We start from the raw sequence: 13,321 nt of genomic DNA, 5'->3' as shown, positions 1-13,321 counted from the left end.
AGAAGAAGACTCCTCGGCTCGGTTTCAGTCTGTCGTGACCGTACATCAGTGTGAATTTTGCAGCTGTAAAATATCTCCTGAAGCCCTTTGTCCGGGCCCTCCAGTGAATGCGCATCCAGGTTTTGGTAACAGGCAGACAACGTACGGAGAAACCACAATGCTGGTTACGCAAGCAGAGGTGATGCAACGACTCAGAGCCACTCTGAAGAAAACCAACATGCAATTACAGGCCAAACGGCGGCACGAAGGGACACAATTACACAATGACACAATTGCGTAAGGCTTTCCGAGAGTCTCTGGCCACGTCCCGCCGGCGTCCTCTGCGCATCTGACATATGAAGAAAATGGCAGCTGTGTCTCGCCGGCCAGTTAAGACACAGACACGTTACGTAACGGTATTTCCTCCGCACAGCAGCAGATGCGGCCCGGCGAGCTAGTTGACCTGTGGTGCGCCGAGCCCCTTATTCCAAGCTCGGCGGCAGGATTTCGGGACTCGGATACGTGACGCTTCCCGTACATCCTGGCGCAGCCGGGATGGCGGCCAACATTTTGAGAGATACGGCGGCGTAAAGGAGCTGGTTTGAATCCCTGGAGTTTAACCAGAGAAATCCAGGCAGAGGTTTCTCACGGGACTCCTCGCCTGAGGTTTTCTTCTCTCTTTAGTCTTTATTCATGCTGGGAAGCTCATCTGAGCCGGCGTTCTGTTTCTCAACAACAGCCTGATTCACATTCACACAGTTACACTCGTTCACACTGGGGAGCCGCAGAGTACAACCGTAGTCTGCTGCCGTAGAGCCTCGTGAGGGAAGCTGAAGGAGGGGAGGCCTCGCTCCGAGTCCCAGCTCCAGATTCCCCAGGTGGAGGGGGGATTTAACCCAGTGGTCCTGCAGTCTACCGTGCCTGTGGGCCGCAGGTGTAAAGGCACAGTCGGCTCCTTTTAAGGCGAGAAACATGACACAGTTCAATCATACCTTTAACAAAATCAAAAAGAAGACAAACCCACACGATTCCTTACTTATTCCTTTTAAGCATAAAACCTGAAAAAAAAAAAAAATCATTCTTCTTGTAAGTTTTAGTGTCAAATGCAAACATGAGAAACTATCTGGTGACAAAATAAAGTAGGTTGTCTTGCAGCAGGTGTGTATGAAAACCGAACTGAAGAGAATCCAAAAGAATAAAGAGCAAACGTCTGAACTTGGCTGAGGTAAGATTCTGCAGACGACTCAGTCAACCACGAAGTCACAGCGAGGCAGTTTCCCACCAACTGGGGAGCTTGTCGACACTTCCATGCGACAGTCGGGGCGATCGACGGTGGCAGCGGACAGCGTTTGATGTACTCCAACCAAAACCGGTATTTTAGGAGTCACAAGCAACCAGGTCCCGTCTTCAGTCCCGCGATGCCTGTTTTCCGTACTGGGAAATAGAGAGCCGACGTCCTGACAGAGAGTTTGCGTCTGCGATTTAGGAGCTTGGAACGTCAACAGCCCACACTTCCGCCGCCGAGGCAACCCTCCTGAACACTGGACGCCAACGCGTCGCTTTGCATCGTTCGACGTAGGGTGGCAGAACCCAGCCGGGCCACGCCTGCAGAAGGAATACCCGGGATACAGCGGCCCGGTTGTGCCAAATGGGGCAGCGAAAGTGCGTCGACAGTAGGATTGAGGACGGTGCTGTGCCTTCATCGTCTCGACACAACCAGTGTGTGCGCGCTTACATAGAAAGCAATAGCAGTGGGGGGGGGTTAGTGACGCGTCCCGCTGCCCTTCTGAAACCTGTTTCCGCAGCTTGTGTTTATCTCACACAAACAGCCGGCGTATGTCGCAGTGAAGATGCTAGCAGTGGGAAGCTAACATCTCATGTGTGTGTGCACGAGAGCAGCTCAGCTTTCGAACGATTTCACGCACTAAACAGGAACTGCGCTCACTTCACCGCACGTTCTCTCCTCTGAGTCCTCAACGCCCCACGTTCACCGGTGGACTCGTCCGGCTTTGGGTTGGTAAAGCTTTAGTTTGTCCTCGTTGACTGGAATCAACTTAAGTAGTTTGGTGCCAAAATCGCCGAACTAACCATGAACATTGGGAACTTCATTCTCCACCTATGCTGAATTCTAGACCTGTACCTGTACCTGACCTGTGGACTGTTTTCTGCATGTTTTGCGTGTTTTTCTGACCTGCTGTGCAACGCATGAAAAACTGTCTGGGTTTCCGGAGTGAACCAGCTGGTCTCTGTGTCTAGTCGGCACCACATTACATCTTCATTTCCAGGAAACTTATTTGCAAATTAGAGCCAATTCACGTGTTCGAAACCCTTGGTGTCTTTAAATCGACTTTGTACACGTGTGCGGTCAGTTTTTAAAAAAAAAAAAAAAAAAGCAACCAGTAAATCAGGCCAACTATGATATTTTAGGGTTTTTAAGCCTCATGAGTTGCCTACAAAACCACCTCTCAGATAGGAATATTGCTTGTTTTGTAATGTTATCTAATGTATAATACATATAATATATAATAGATAGAAGTTTCTTTGTATGAGGTGATATAAAATTGATCAAGGTTTGAATTTTTAGGCAGCATTTACCGCCGGGAAGCCGAGAAAAACAGGGTTTCGTGTAGAGAAGTCATATTTACCTGATTTCCCGCGGGACCCGAACGCAGCACCAGACACAGAAAGTGTTTTCTGTCGAAATGTTCACATCTTTTACCGGTCGATTTATCTGCCGAGACGCGAGCTCGAAGCCCGAAGACTCAACGCGCACGGTGAATGTTCAGGCGCGCGCGCGCACACACGCGTACGCATGCAGGCACGCGCGCACACACATGCACGCACACGCACGACGGCGCTCAATCCGCTGTCGGCTGCCATCAGGCCGAAGAGCGATTCCTCACCTTTATTCTTACTTATTTTCTAATTCACCTTATTTTATTTTTTTTTTAAATTCACCTTATTTTATTTTATTATTATTCTTTTTTTTTAAATTCACTTTATTTTATTTTATTATTATTATTTTTTTTTACATTCACTTCATTTTATTTTATTATTATTATTTTTTTTTACATTCACTTCATTTTATTTTATTATTATTATTTTTTTTTACATTCACTTTATTTTATTTTATTATTATTATTATTATTATTATTTTTTTTTTTACAGCCCCCTTAATTCTCATTGTGATTCCAAAGGCGGAGCTTATCTTAAATTAACACCGGCGCCGCGACGTCCTCTGAGAAATACCGGCCAGATATTACGACGCGGCCGCGAAGGGGCTCGGCGACGTGGGGAACATCCAGGATGAGCCGGATGGAAGGAAACGCCTCCCGCATCTGCTGCCGCGGGATCCGGCCTCGGCAGGTTCGAGGCCCCAGAGCTCGTCGTCGTCATCTCGACCGGCCGGAGATCAGCCGAGTCCCGGAGCGCTCGCCCCGCGTCCCCGGATCAGTCTGAATTGTGGATGCAGGCAACAGAGGGTCGAAGCTGCAGGAGAATTTTGATTATTGGTTGTATTTTTGAGGAAATGTGGCGGGAGCAGCGGGTGGTGTGGACACCACTAGTCTGTTCACTTCGGTCCAAAACCGGAGTGGAATACGGTCCCGTTCCTGGTTCACAGGGGTTCACACTAGCTACTGAGACCGGATTGAGTAAAAAGTCTCGTCCTTTCAAACCCTTGTCTTGGACAAAAATCCTCTTTGATTTATCGAATGTTTCTTGAGTTCCTGGACACCACTTCAGAAGGGTTCGTCAGCCGTAATTAGCTGCTTTGTTGAGGCTCGAACTCATCAATGAGGACAGCGTCTGGGTTGCCAGGTTGTGGAAAATCCTCCTCCAGCACAACAATGAAGTTGTTTAAAACTTTTATCTCTTTTACGTGATGGAAAACTGAAGTCGCGTTCAACAGCCGAATAGAAACTCACAGCCGTGTGTGTTTGCACGCAGATCAACGGCCGATCAAACTGTGCATAAGTTAACACATGGTTACGCTAAAATAAGTCTGCAGGTGTAAATGTTTATCAGTTTCTAAATGGAGTTCAGTCCAGATGTCCTGCAGCCGGTTCTCCAGAAGACACGTGTTCAAACAGTCCATCGGAGAGGAATTAAAGAGATAAACAGACAAAGTGTCCTGCTGGAGGAGGATTTTCCACAACCTGGCGACCCAAACGTTGTTCTCGTGGATGGCTTATGACTGATCTGTAAAGCGTCAGCACGGCGTCCGCGCTGGAGGCTCAGGCCCCAGTGACGGCACAAAAACGACGGACCGCGGCGGCGGCGCCCACGTCGCGACAGCTGGAGGCTGTGAAAGCGAGGAGAGGCCTGAGGTGTCGGGGGGCAGAGATCCCTGCAGCCGAAGGTAAAGGCTGAGCACTCGATACAAGTCAGTCCGGAAGCTCCAACAAACTGTCTTCGGTCTGACCTCGGCCCCGAGGAGACGACGGATATTCGTTTCCTCGCCGTACATCCGGTACGTGAGACGGGTCGGCCTAGCGTTTGGCCTAGCGTTTAGCCTAGCTTAGCACAAAGGCCGGAAGCGGGTGGGAACTGCTAGCTTAGCTCCACCCAAAGTTAAACACACCAGCGCCGGTTTCAAAACCCAACGCACAAGAGCGAATCGCCCGCTCAAGGGAATATGCAAAACGAGGGACGGCCCGTAATCCTCCAACGCCCCCCGACCGGGACGCTATCGACGACATCTGAGTGTCAACAATCACAGTCACGCTCCAACACCAGCAGGTGTTTAGCTGGGGGGGGTGTTACCTTCTGGGGTCATTTCGGCCCCAAGTCATGGCAACCCATCCCGAACCAACAGTGGTCAGGACGTAACTGTAACTGTTCCCCCGACAACACGGTGCGTGAGGAGCACGCAAGACACACACACACACACACACACACACACACATACACACACGCAGAGAGGAGCACAGGGTGTATCCTTTGAAAAAGGCTGTGTTTTATTGAAATACAGCAGACATCAACAGGTTGTTTTGCTGACCTGGGCAACAGAAACAGAGCTTGAATACTTTTCAAACAACGAAAAACAAAAATCGATGGCTATATTTATTTATTTATTTTTGTCATTTTAAGTCATAAAAACTCCAAAGACTCTTTCAATCTGTGGCACAAAGTGAGAAAACGCAGCCTCACTCTGGGCCAAAAGCAGATTAACAAAAGTGTCTTTGTCATGTTGGAAACCCAACGAAAACAATCCCGTGTCCCACTTTGGGCTCTGACTTACTCTTTCAAAAATGCTGGTATACGAAGTTAAAAGTCAAATACGCCTCGAGTACTGGAGGGAGGATTTGAAACAGTGTTCAGGCCTGTTTTTGTGCCCAGGGCTGGTTGTTTGATAGTAGCAGTAGTAGAAGAAGCAGAACCTCAGTTATGAAGCAGGGCTGGCCTCAACTCCCCTCAAAAAGACATTTTAGTGCACCTGGTTTCCCCGAGAATGAAAAACCTTAGAGCGTCCTCCCACACGGACAAAAACACAAACATCGGGTTTGATCTCTAAACTCTTTTTGGCTTGCACGTGGTTTTTTTTTTTAAGAGTCCTGTCTGTCTGGTGGGGATATGCGTCTACGACGATCGTGATTTTGCTGAACATTATCTCCCCGTCGATTTCACTGCTCTCCACAAATGAACTGAGATAGTTTGATTAAAAAAGTGCAGATAAGTGAGAAAACCCTGTCAGTACCTACAGCATGTTGATTTGCATTGCAGAACGTTTGCGTCTAAATCCAGCATTGCAGCCCTGACACTTTCCGGGGAAATTCAATCTCACCAGAGAGATTCAAATATCCGAGTCTCCTCTCAGGTGAGGGAATACGTTTGCATACGTCACGTCTTGATTGTCTAAATCTTTTAAAACTCCTTTCCAGGCTTCTGAAGTGACTTCGAACAAGGTTTGAAATTAAAAAAAACAATCAGAGCTTTCACCTCTGACGACAGGTGTTTCTACATTTTCGCTCTTGTTTATCTAAGTGACAAAATGCGATGAAAAAAGCGGACGACAGCTGAGACCGAGGACGGATAAAAAGACTCCTGAAGTTTACTTGACGATCAAGGATGGACCCCACCAAGGATTCTCTTTCGCCCGCACAGCGCCGCAGTTTGCAGTGCGAACGACCCTCTGCGGTTACAGTCGGGGGATGTAATACGGTAAGCGTGAATCTTTGGGAGTCGGCACTGGCCACAAAACCTTGCCTCCAATTATTTTTTTTGCTTTAACGGTAACATGTTTGTGCTGAAAAGAGCAGGAACAAAAACAGCCGAGACTCCACACTGTTAGGACAAGCAGTCGGGGGGAGTCTGCGGATCAAACGGAAATGCAGTCGCGTGGACAGACTCCCGCTACAAAGTTTTTAAGTCTGAGGTAAATCAAGACTCAAGGGACTTAACCAGTGTAACATGTCAAACTTCGCCTGTTTTCAAGATGTTTTTTTTTAACGTTTCGGGGGCTTGAAATAATAATGGCCTAATTTCGCGGGAAAAAAAAAAAAAAAAAATCAGGAATAAGGAACCATCTGTACAATCGGAGTAAACTTCAGGGCGCTAACGGCAGTCCAGCCTCGATGCCGTCGCACAGTTTGGAAAAAATCGGAACCTCGCTGGGCTTCGGAACGTGCCCGAATGGCATGAAAGCTTTTTGGGGAGACCAGGTGCACGGAACGGATAAATCTCAACATGAGAAAACAGAGCAAGTTTAAATGAAACAAAGGAAGGACTTGTGCACACTAGTTGTACTGTAGACTGTGTTTTGTTGTAGTGTGAATAAATCTGGAGGGTTTACTTCCAAAAACTCTAACAAGTTCACTCAAAAACTGCGACCCTGACATTCACCGCCCCTCGTTGCACCAGAGAGCGACACGGTAAAATCGATCCGCTCGTCTTTTTGAAAGATTTTGTTGGGGAGTCTCGGTGACGCAGTGACTCCTTTACGAGACAAATTTTTATCCTTCGACCTACTGAATCACAGCTGCGTGAGAACCGAGACGCCAAAGCAGTTTGCCGTCGGTACACGTTTACGTGTCAAAGTCCGCCAAGGCTGAACCGGAAGTGAAAGGTTAGCGAGAATTCACTTCGAGCCCAAGAACGAGGAACAAATTTTAAAAACTTGACTTTGCTGCGAAATGTTGCCGTTTTAAAAGCTGGTGCGACCGGGCCTTCCACAGACTGATACGGTCCGGCTTCTAAGAGGTCCCAGTTTTTGGATGGCAGGGATCGAACCTCCTTTCTCCCGCTGTCTCAGATCAGTACCGTCCAGATCAAAGGAAACTTAGAGCTTTTTGTTCTGCGGCCACGAGCAGCTGGTTCCAAATTTCCGTGTTAATATCGATAGGACCTCTGGCAGATGTTTTCTGTTGGCTGGCCAGAAGACTCTCTCCCACCCTGGGACTAGTGTGCTCAACTCTTTCCTCTTCTGACATTCAGAGAGTACACCCACAACATTTACTTGACTTCCCCAAAGCAAATACATTCAATCATTCATCAGAAAAATATTCAATTAAAACTATACACTTGCAAAAATAAGTCTCTTGGAAGCTTTCTAAGGCTGAGCGTCCAGCAGGAGCCTCTCTGTACAGCGCTGCTTTCTTTTCGGGGTTTTTGCAGAAGGACGTGCAGCAGCGCGGCGGAGAGCTTTAGTGATGCTGAACGTCACGAGATTAAAAAACTATGAAGACTTCGAGCGAAGAAACGAGCATTTCGGTCGACTCATGCCGACAGCCGGGGGCTTCGCGCGAAACCTCCGACCGCTGCCCATCAGTCGCCCAGTGGACGGAGTTGAAAACCCTCCCCCTGTTGTTGTGTCGTGTGTTTGTTGAGGCCAACCCTGGTATGCATTTGTAAATACAGTATTTCAGATATATGTAGTCTTATCATCTTTAAATCTGACCAGGACACTACAGCGGCAGAACCAATACATAAAGAAGCTCATATTTTGTTTTTACTATTATTCTTTTTTGTCGGAATGGAACTAGTTTCGACTAAGCCTACCAAGCCAACATGTAGTTATGTATTGAATAAAAGGCTATTTAAATTTTTTTGTTTGTTTTTGTTTCTTACAGGTGTGTGTGATGGTGTGCAGGACGACAAAGAGAGAGAGAGAGAGAGAGAGAGAGAGAGAGAGAGAGAGAGAGATCAAACGAAGAAGGGAAACAGGAGAAAAGGAAGAAAGACGAGAGAGAGATAGACAGAGACAAAGAGAGGACGAAAAGTAAGAGACGGGACATAGTGATAGAGCGAGGAGGAGAAACAGAGAGAAAAAGAGAGAGAGATTAAAGTATGATTCAGGCAGCATGATTCTGGATTGTGGGTTTTTACTGTCAAGAGTGTGTGTTGTGAAATCGTTACCATTGAATCCTTCTGCGTTTGCCACCATTTTGACAGTTTCTCAACTGCTTTTTTGTTGTTGTTGTTTTTTTCATGTTGTTGTTTGTTTGTTCCTTATCGGTTTTAAACAAAGATCCACGACAGTCACTTGGTCATACAAGCATGTTCGTCGGAACGAGAAGTGCAGATTGGCTTAAGTTTCTTTTCTTTTTTTTTTCTTTTTTCCTTTGCTTTTCTTCAAAAAAGGGTTCCAGACAGAGTGGCTACAATAATAATAATAATAATATAATAATATAATAATAGCACTTGACTTCACTTCAGCACAGTAAAAAAAAAGAAAAAAAGGTCCAAAGGTGCTTTTTTTGTGTTTTGTTTTTTTTTTTTTTTTTAAATCTGATTTGATGTGAAGCGAAGTCCCCCCTCTTCCTCACTCCTTCCCCTCCTCCTCCTCCTCCTCCTCCTCCTCCCACCTCTCCTCTCCACTCAGCGGGGAAGTGGCGGGCGGAAGTCCAGTGCCGGTGAGATGAAGAAGAAGTGACTGAAGTATTGCCAACTGGTCTGTCTTTTTTCTTTTTTTCATTTTTTTTTTTTTTTTTGTTTTTTTTGTAGTGGTTCCACTCTGGTTCAGTACAAAAGAGAAAGAGAGATGGAGAAAAAAAAAAAAAAAAAAAAAACGTTGCATGCAGGCACGCATACCACTGCTGGCACCGTTTTTTAAAAGTCCATCAATGAAAGAAAAAAAGAAGAAGAAGAAAAAGAGCCGAGAGAAACCGAGTGAGAAGGCTTTTAAAAAAAAAAACAAAAAAACAAAAAAACAAGGAGGGTTTCGGGGGGACGAGTTGCTCCCATTTTACAAAATGTAACAAAATTTTTCCCGCAAAATTTTACAAATCTGTAGCAATACAGGAAAACTAAAACAAAACAAACAAACATATATATCCTATTTACAACAAGAAGAAGAAGAACCCTTTTTTTTTTCAAAAGTGTAGTGAGAATGCAGCAGATCCCAGCTTTGGCACTCGGCGTTTGTGTTTGTTGTTGTTTGTTTTTTTTTTCTTGTTTGTTTGTTTTAAATCCAGCCTGTCGGTCGGTCGGTGGGTCGGTCGGGGTGTGCAGTCAGACTGCTGCTGCAGGCACACATTCAGTGCTCCGGTTCACCCTCCTCCTCCTCCTCCTCCTCCCCACGTCTCCACGGCAACACAGGTCACGCACAACACCGCCTCGGCCACAAATGTCCGTCCGTCCGAGTTCACAACCTGCTAATCCCCCTCTCATGAGACGGATGCTGCTTCCTCCAGAGTGACTTAGGGGGTTTTAGGGCCTTACAGTAAAGTGCTGATAATGACTATTGTGTGCCTACGATGCACATTGGTGACAGATTTTCCACAGAAAGTTGTTCGGCTTCACCAAATGTGGTTTCCAGGCCTCCAAAGGTAGCTCTAATAAAAAAAGAGGCCGTTTGTACTTGAATTCAAAAAGGTTCGGGGATTATAGGGACCAGTACTACTGATTATAAACCAATCCACCTCTTTAAATTGAATTTCTGGGCTTTCACTGCAGAAAGACAAATTCCACCTTAAAAGGAAGCCTCAGCATGTTGAGAACCCTGTCATACCTTTGATCACTTACTGTGATTGTTTACAGCATTTTGGAAATCCTCGTCTCCCCTATAAGCTGCGTCTGTGGTGGTGTTTGTGTGCTGAGCCCCGTCTCTGCATTTGCAGGGTGAAGATCTGTCCCTGTGTTGTACTGTATCGTAATACTTTAGTAAAACTCACATCGCTGTGAAAAATGAAAAGAAAGCAGCAATCTGAGATTCACCGTGAGAGAGGGCGATTTCAATTATCTTCACAGAGCGTGACCCTGAATTTCTCCTTGCGCTCTTCAGACTTCAAATCGGGGAGCGTGTTTACGCCTCGCCAAAATAAAATCTTATTTAAACTCATCTTTTTGTTGTGAACGTCACATCTGTGGAGGGGTTACGCCTCAGGTCGAGAACGCTGACGAGATTACCTCTGACGCGGCGGAGGAGGATGTTGTGCGTGATCTGCAATGCGACTATCAAAAGATAAAAACTGGTAAAAATTAAAAAAAAGAAAAAAAAAAAGAAAAAAATACAATATCTGATAATTAAAAAAAACTCTTCTTTTGTTGCTCCGTTCTTCGTTTCCTTTCCTTCTGTATGTTTCCAGCAGCAGCGGCGGCGAAGGCGGCAAATCGCATTCGCACCTGAAATGGACAGAGGAGAGAAGAGAGAGAGAGAGAGGGGAGAAGGTGGGAAAAAATGCATTAAAAACTGTCAAAGGTTTCCAGGCACAGGAGAAATGTCACTTTCACAAAAACTCAGATCATTCCCACCGAAAAAGAAGGAAAAAACAAAACAAAACAAAACCATAAAAAAGGAAAAACAGAGGGGGATTAAAAAGCAATTGTTGTGCCAGGAGCCGGTGTTCCCGGTCGCCTGGTGCTGCTGGGAACTGGGACACGTTGTGAAATAACAGCTCTCTCATCGGCGGCAGACCTGACCGGCCGGCGCTCTCAATTCTAATCCATGTAAGAGCGAAACTGTGTTAAAGTTGCGTTTTGTGTGGAAGTGATTAAACGAGGCCCGCAGCCGCTGTGATTACAGAAACGGGACAATGGACGGTCAACACACACACACACACACGGATTCATCCTCTACACAAACACTACTGTACACTCTCAAGTAGTGGCTGAGGCCTTTATTTACGTCGGCTGCAGAGAGAACCAGGACCAGGCCTTAATTCCTGACTTCTCCTGATGTACAAGTACATTTGATCATACTTGAGTGAGAAGCCTTCCTGACGTCTGATGTGTGCTACTGTTAAAATGTGCTGCTAACTCAACATTTCAACCCACATCACACTTGTACTTCAAGCTATTATTATTATTTTTTTTTAGCAATAACACCGTTTCAGATGATGATGTGAAAACAATGTGACAGTGTGAAAGGTGTCTGTGGTGGTGATGAACCTACAGAGAGTTACCAGCTGAGTCTGCAGCTCCCCTTCGGCTTCACGGAGCTTTACGCTGAGTTTCAGCTCGTTGTTTTTCTGTCCGGACAGAAACAGCTTTAAAAACCCGCCGTCCACTACCTGCTCAGCAGCAACCAGCAGACAGACCCAGTCAAAGACCAGCTGGTGAACATGGAGGAGCATTTAGCGGCTGAGGAGCCAGATGTTTCCCTCAGGAGCTGGTGGAGACCAAAACCAGAGCTAAAAGAGGGGGAGTACTGGACTCAGATTCAACAGGTGGACTCAGACACCAGATGCAGATGAAGGATCGTGTTGCTCTGTAACAGCTGGTCGTGGAAACAAGCAGCTGTTTGTCAACTTAGAAAGAGATGACGTGTCAGTATTGCGGTCTCAACAAACCGGTTATCGCAGGTTTAAAATAAAGCACGGAGCGTTCCTCAATTTTGAAATTGAAACCCTGTACACGTCAAAAAACCAGAAAGAAAAACTGTAGCACTGACAAGTTGAAGATTTGTCGGAGAACATTTACCGTAATACCTCAAAATAAAAGTAAAAGTATTTAAATGAAGCGCCAGTATTCAAGTAATGACTGTAAATTCAGTATAATGTCCATTTTCCGTCAGCGCAGCCACAGAGACGTGTTCTAGTCACCGCACTGCTCCTCTTTGTTTCTACTCTCGAACAGAAATACTGTTTTCGGTCGCTTCTGCTTTGTTGTTTTTTTCAATCAGTTTTAAGCTACCGTCGATACAGCTACTGTCAAAAATTCCTGCAGATGTTTCATATCAAAAGCCAACCAGGAAAAGAAGTCAAAAGAAGGCTTTGAAGGAAGCGTTTAGTCACACGTTATAATGAAGCTTGGCGAAAGATCAATAAGCACGATCTTTAGGGTGGATTTCTGCCATTTCTTCCTGTTCGAATCTTCACTCCCCCACACTGTCACACACTGTGACATCACCACATCTGTCCAGCGATCTTTCTGCCTGCATTCCTCCAACCAAGAGAGTTTATCTGCAGTGAGTTTCAATTTCAAAGACGTTAATGAATGCTCTCTGCTTTCGTTTAAGTTCTCTAAAACAATCCCTCTGAGCTCATTGTTGATGTTTTGAAACTCAGCACAGTGATGAAATCATCAGCTCTAAGTAAAAGGAGAAAAAAACAACATTTCTGTTCAGCTGGACAAGCTGTGAACAGCTGTTCAATCAGCTGTACAATCAGACACCCTTACACAACAGCTGATGAGCCAATATGGCCGACAGAGGGTGCGTTATGCCATCTTCACATACCCAAACAGCTGAATGTACAGGTGGCAGGGGTCTAAAACCACTAGATGCAACTATATTTGAACAGTTTTCCAAACTTTCCCAGTTAAATTAATTTTCAGGCGTGTCAGAGCCGACTGACTGACCGACTGAGCCTTTTTCACACAAGCTTTTACTAAACCTAAAGGTCATCTGACTCAGGTTCAAGTTCAAACTTAAGATAAATACACAAACAAAAAAACAACAACCTCTGCAAACAGCGTACTTGATCTAAGAGGTAAATCTTAGACGTAAGAGGAAAACAAGGTGCAGAGGTTCTGCAGAAAAACAGGTCAGTTTTACGAAGCAATGCTCTGACACAATTATCTCTGCCAGTGGTGAGTGGGGACTTTTACGGATAGGCAAGCGGCCATTGCTGCGTTCCACACCCCCAACACACATGTTGACCGAGGTGATTAGAAAGACAACTTCTACCAATTTGAGATGATAAATCACGCTGTAATTTGCTCGTTTACTCGCTTCGTGTTACCTCCTAACGCCGAGGAAGAAAACACCGTTGAAGTAAATTTTCTAATGTGCAAGTACAGTTTCCCCGCACGTCCACGCATGTGCAGGTGCGCAATATCGTAAGTGATCTCAGAACAGTGGAAGCTGAGCCACGGGCAGCTTGACAAGCACGCTCGTCTGTAGCTAGCTCCAGCTACTCACCCGTCAAAGATCCCAGGATTATCACGCATAATCCTGGGATCA

The 13,321-nt window shown here is 45.8% G+C and overlaps 1 protein-coding gene across 5 annotated transcripts in view; it reads right to left on the bottom strand.

Annotated features, from left to right (window-relative positions):
- Nucleotides 1–9,489: 9,489 nt before the first annotated feature.
- The window catches only part of LOC120786771 (zinc fingers and homeoboxes protein 2-like), a 125,579-nt gene continuing 121,747 nt past the window's right edge, over nt 9,490–13,321 (bottom strand). For all 5 annotated transcript variants that reach the window (XM_040122408.1, XM_040122407.1, XM_040122411.1 and 2 more), the window contains one exon: nt 9,490–10,542. The gene's annotated coding sequence lies outside the window, so the exon portion shown is untranslated. The remainder of the gene's footprint in view (nt 10,543–13,321) is intronic.

This window comes from Xiphias gladius, chromosome 24 (assembly GCF_016859285.1).
Source record: "Xiphias gladius isolate SHS-SW01 ecotype Sanya breed wild chromosome 24, ASM1685928v1, whole genome shotgun sequence".
NCBI classification, from domain to species: Eukaryota; Metazoa; Chordata; class Actinopteri; order Istiophoriformes; family Xiphiidae; genus Xiphias; species Xiphias gladius.
The sequence above is the reverse complement of the archived record's forward strand: the minus strand, read 5'-3'. Positions and strand labels throughout refer to the sequence as shown.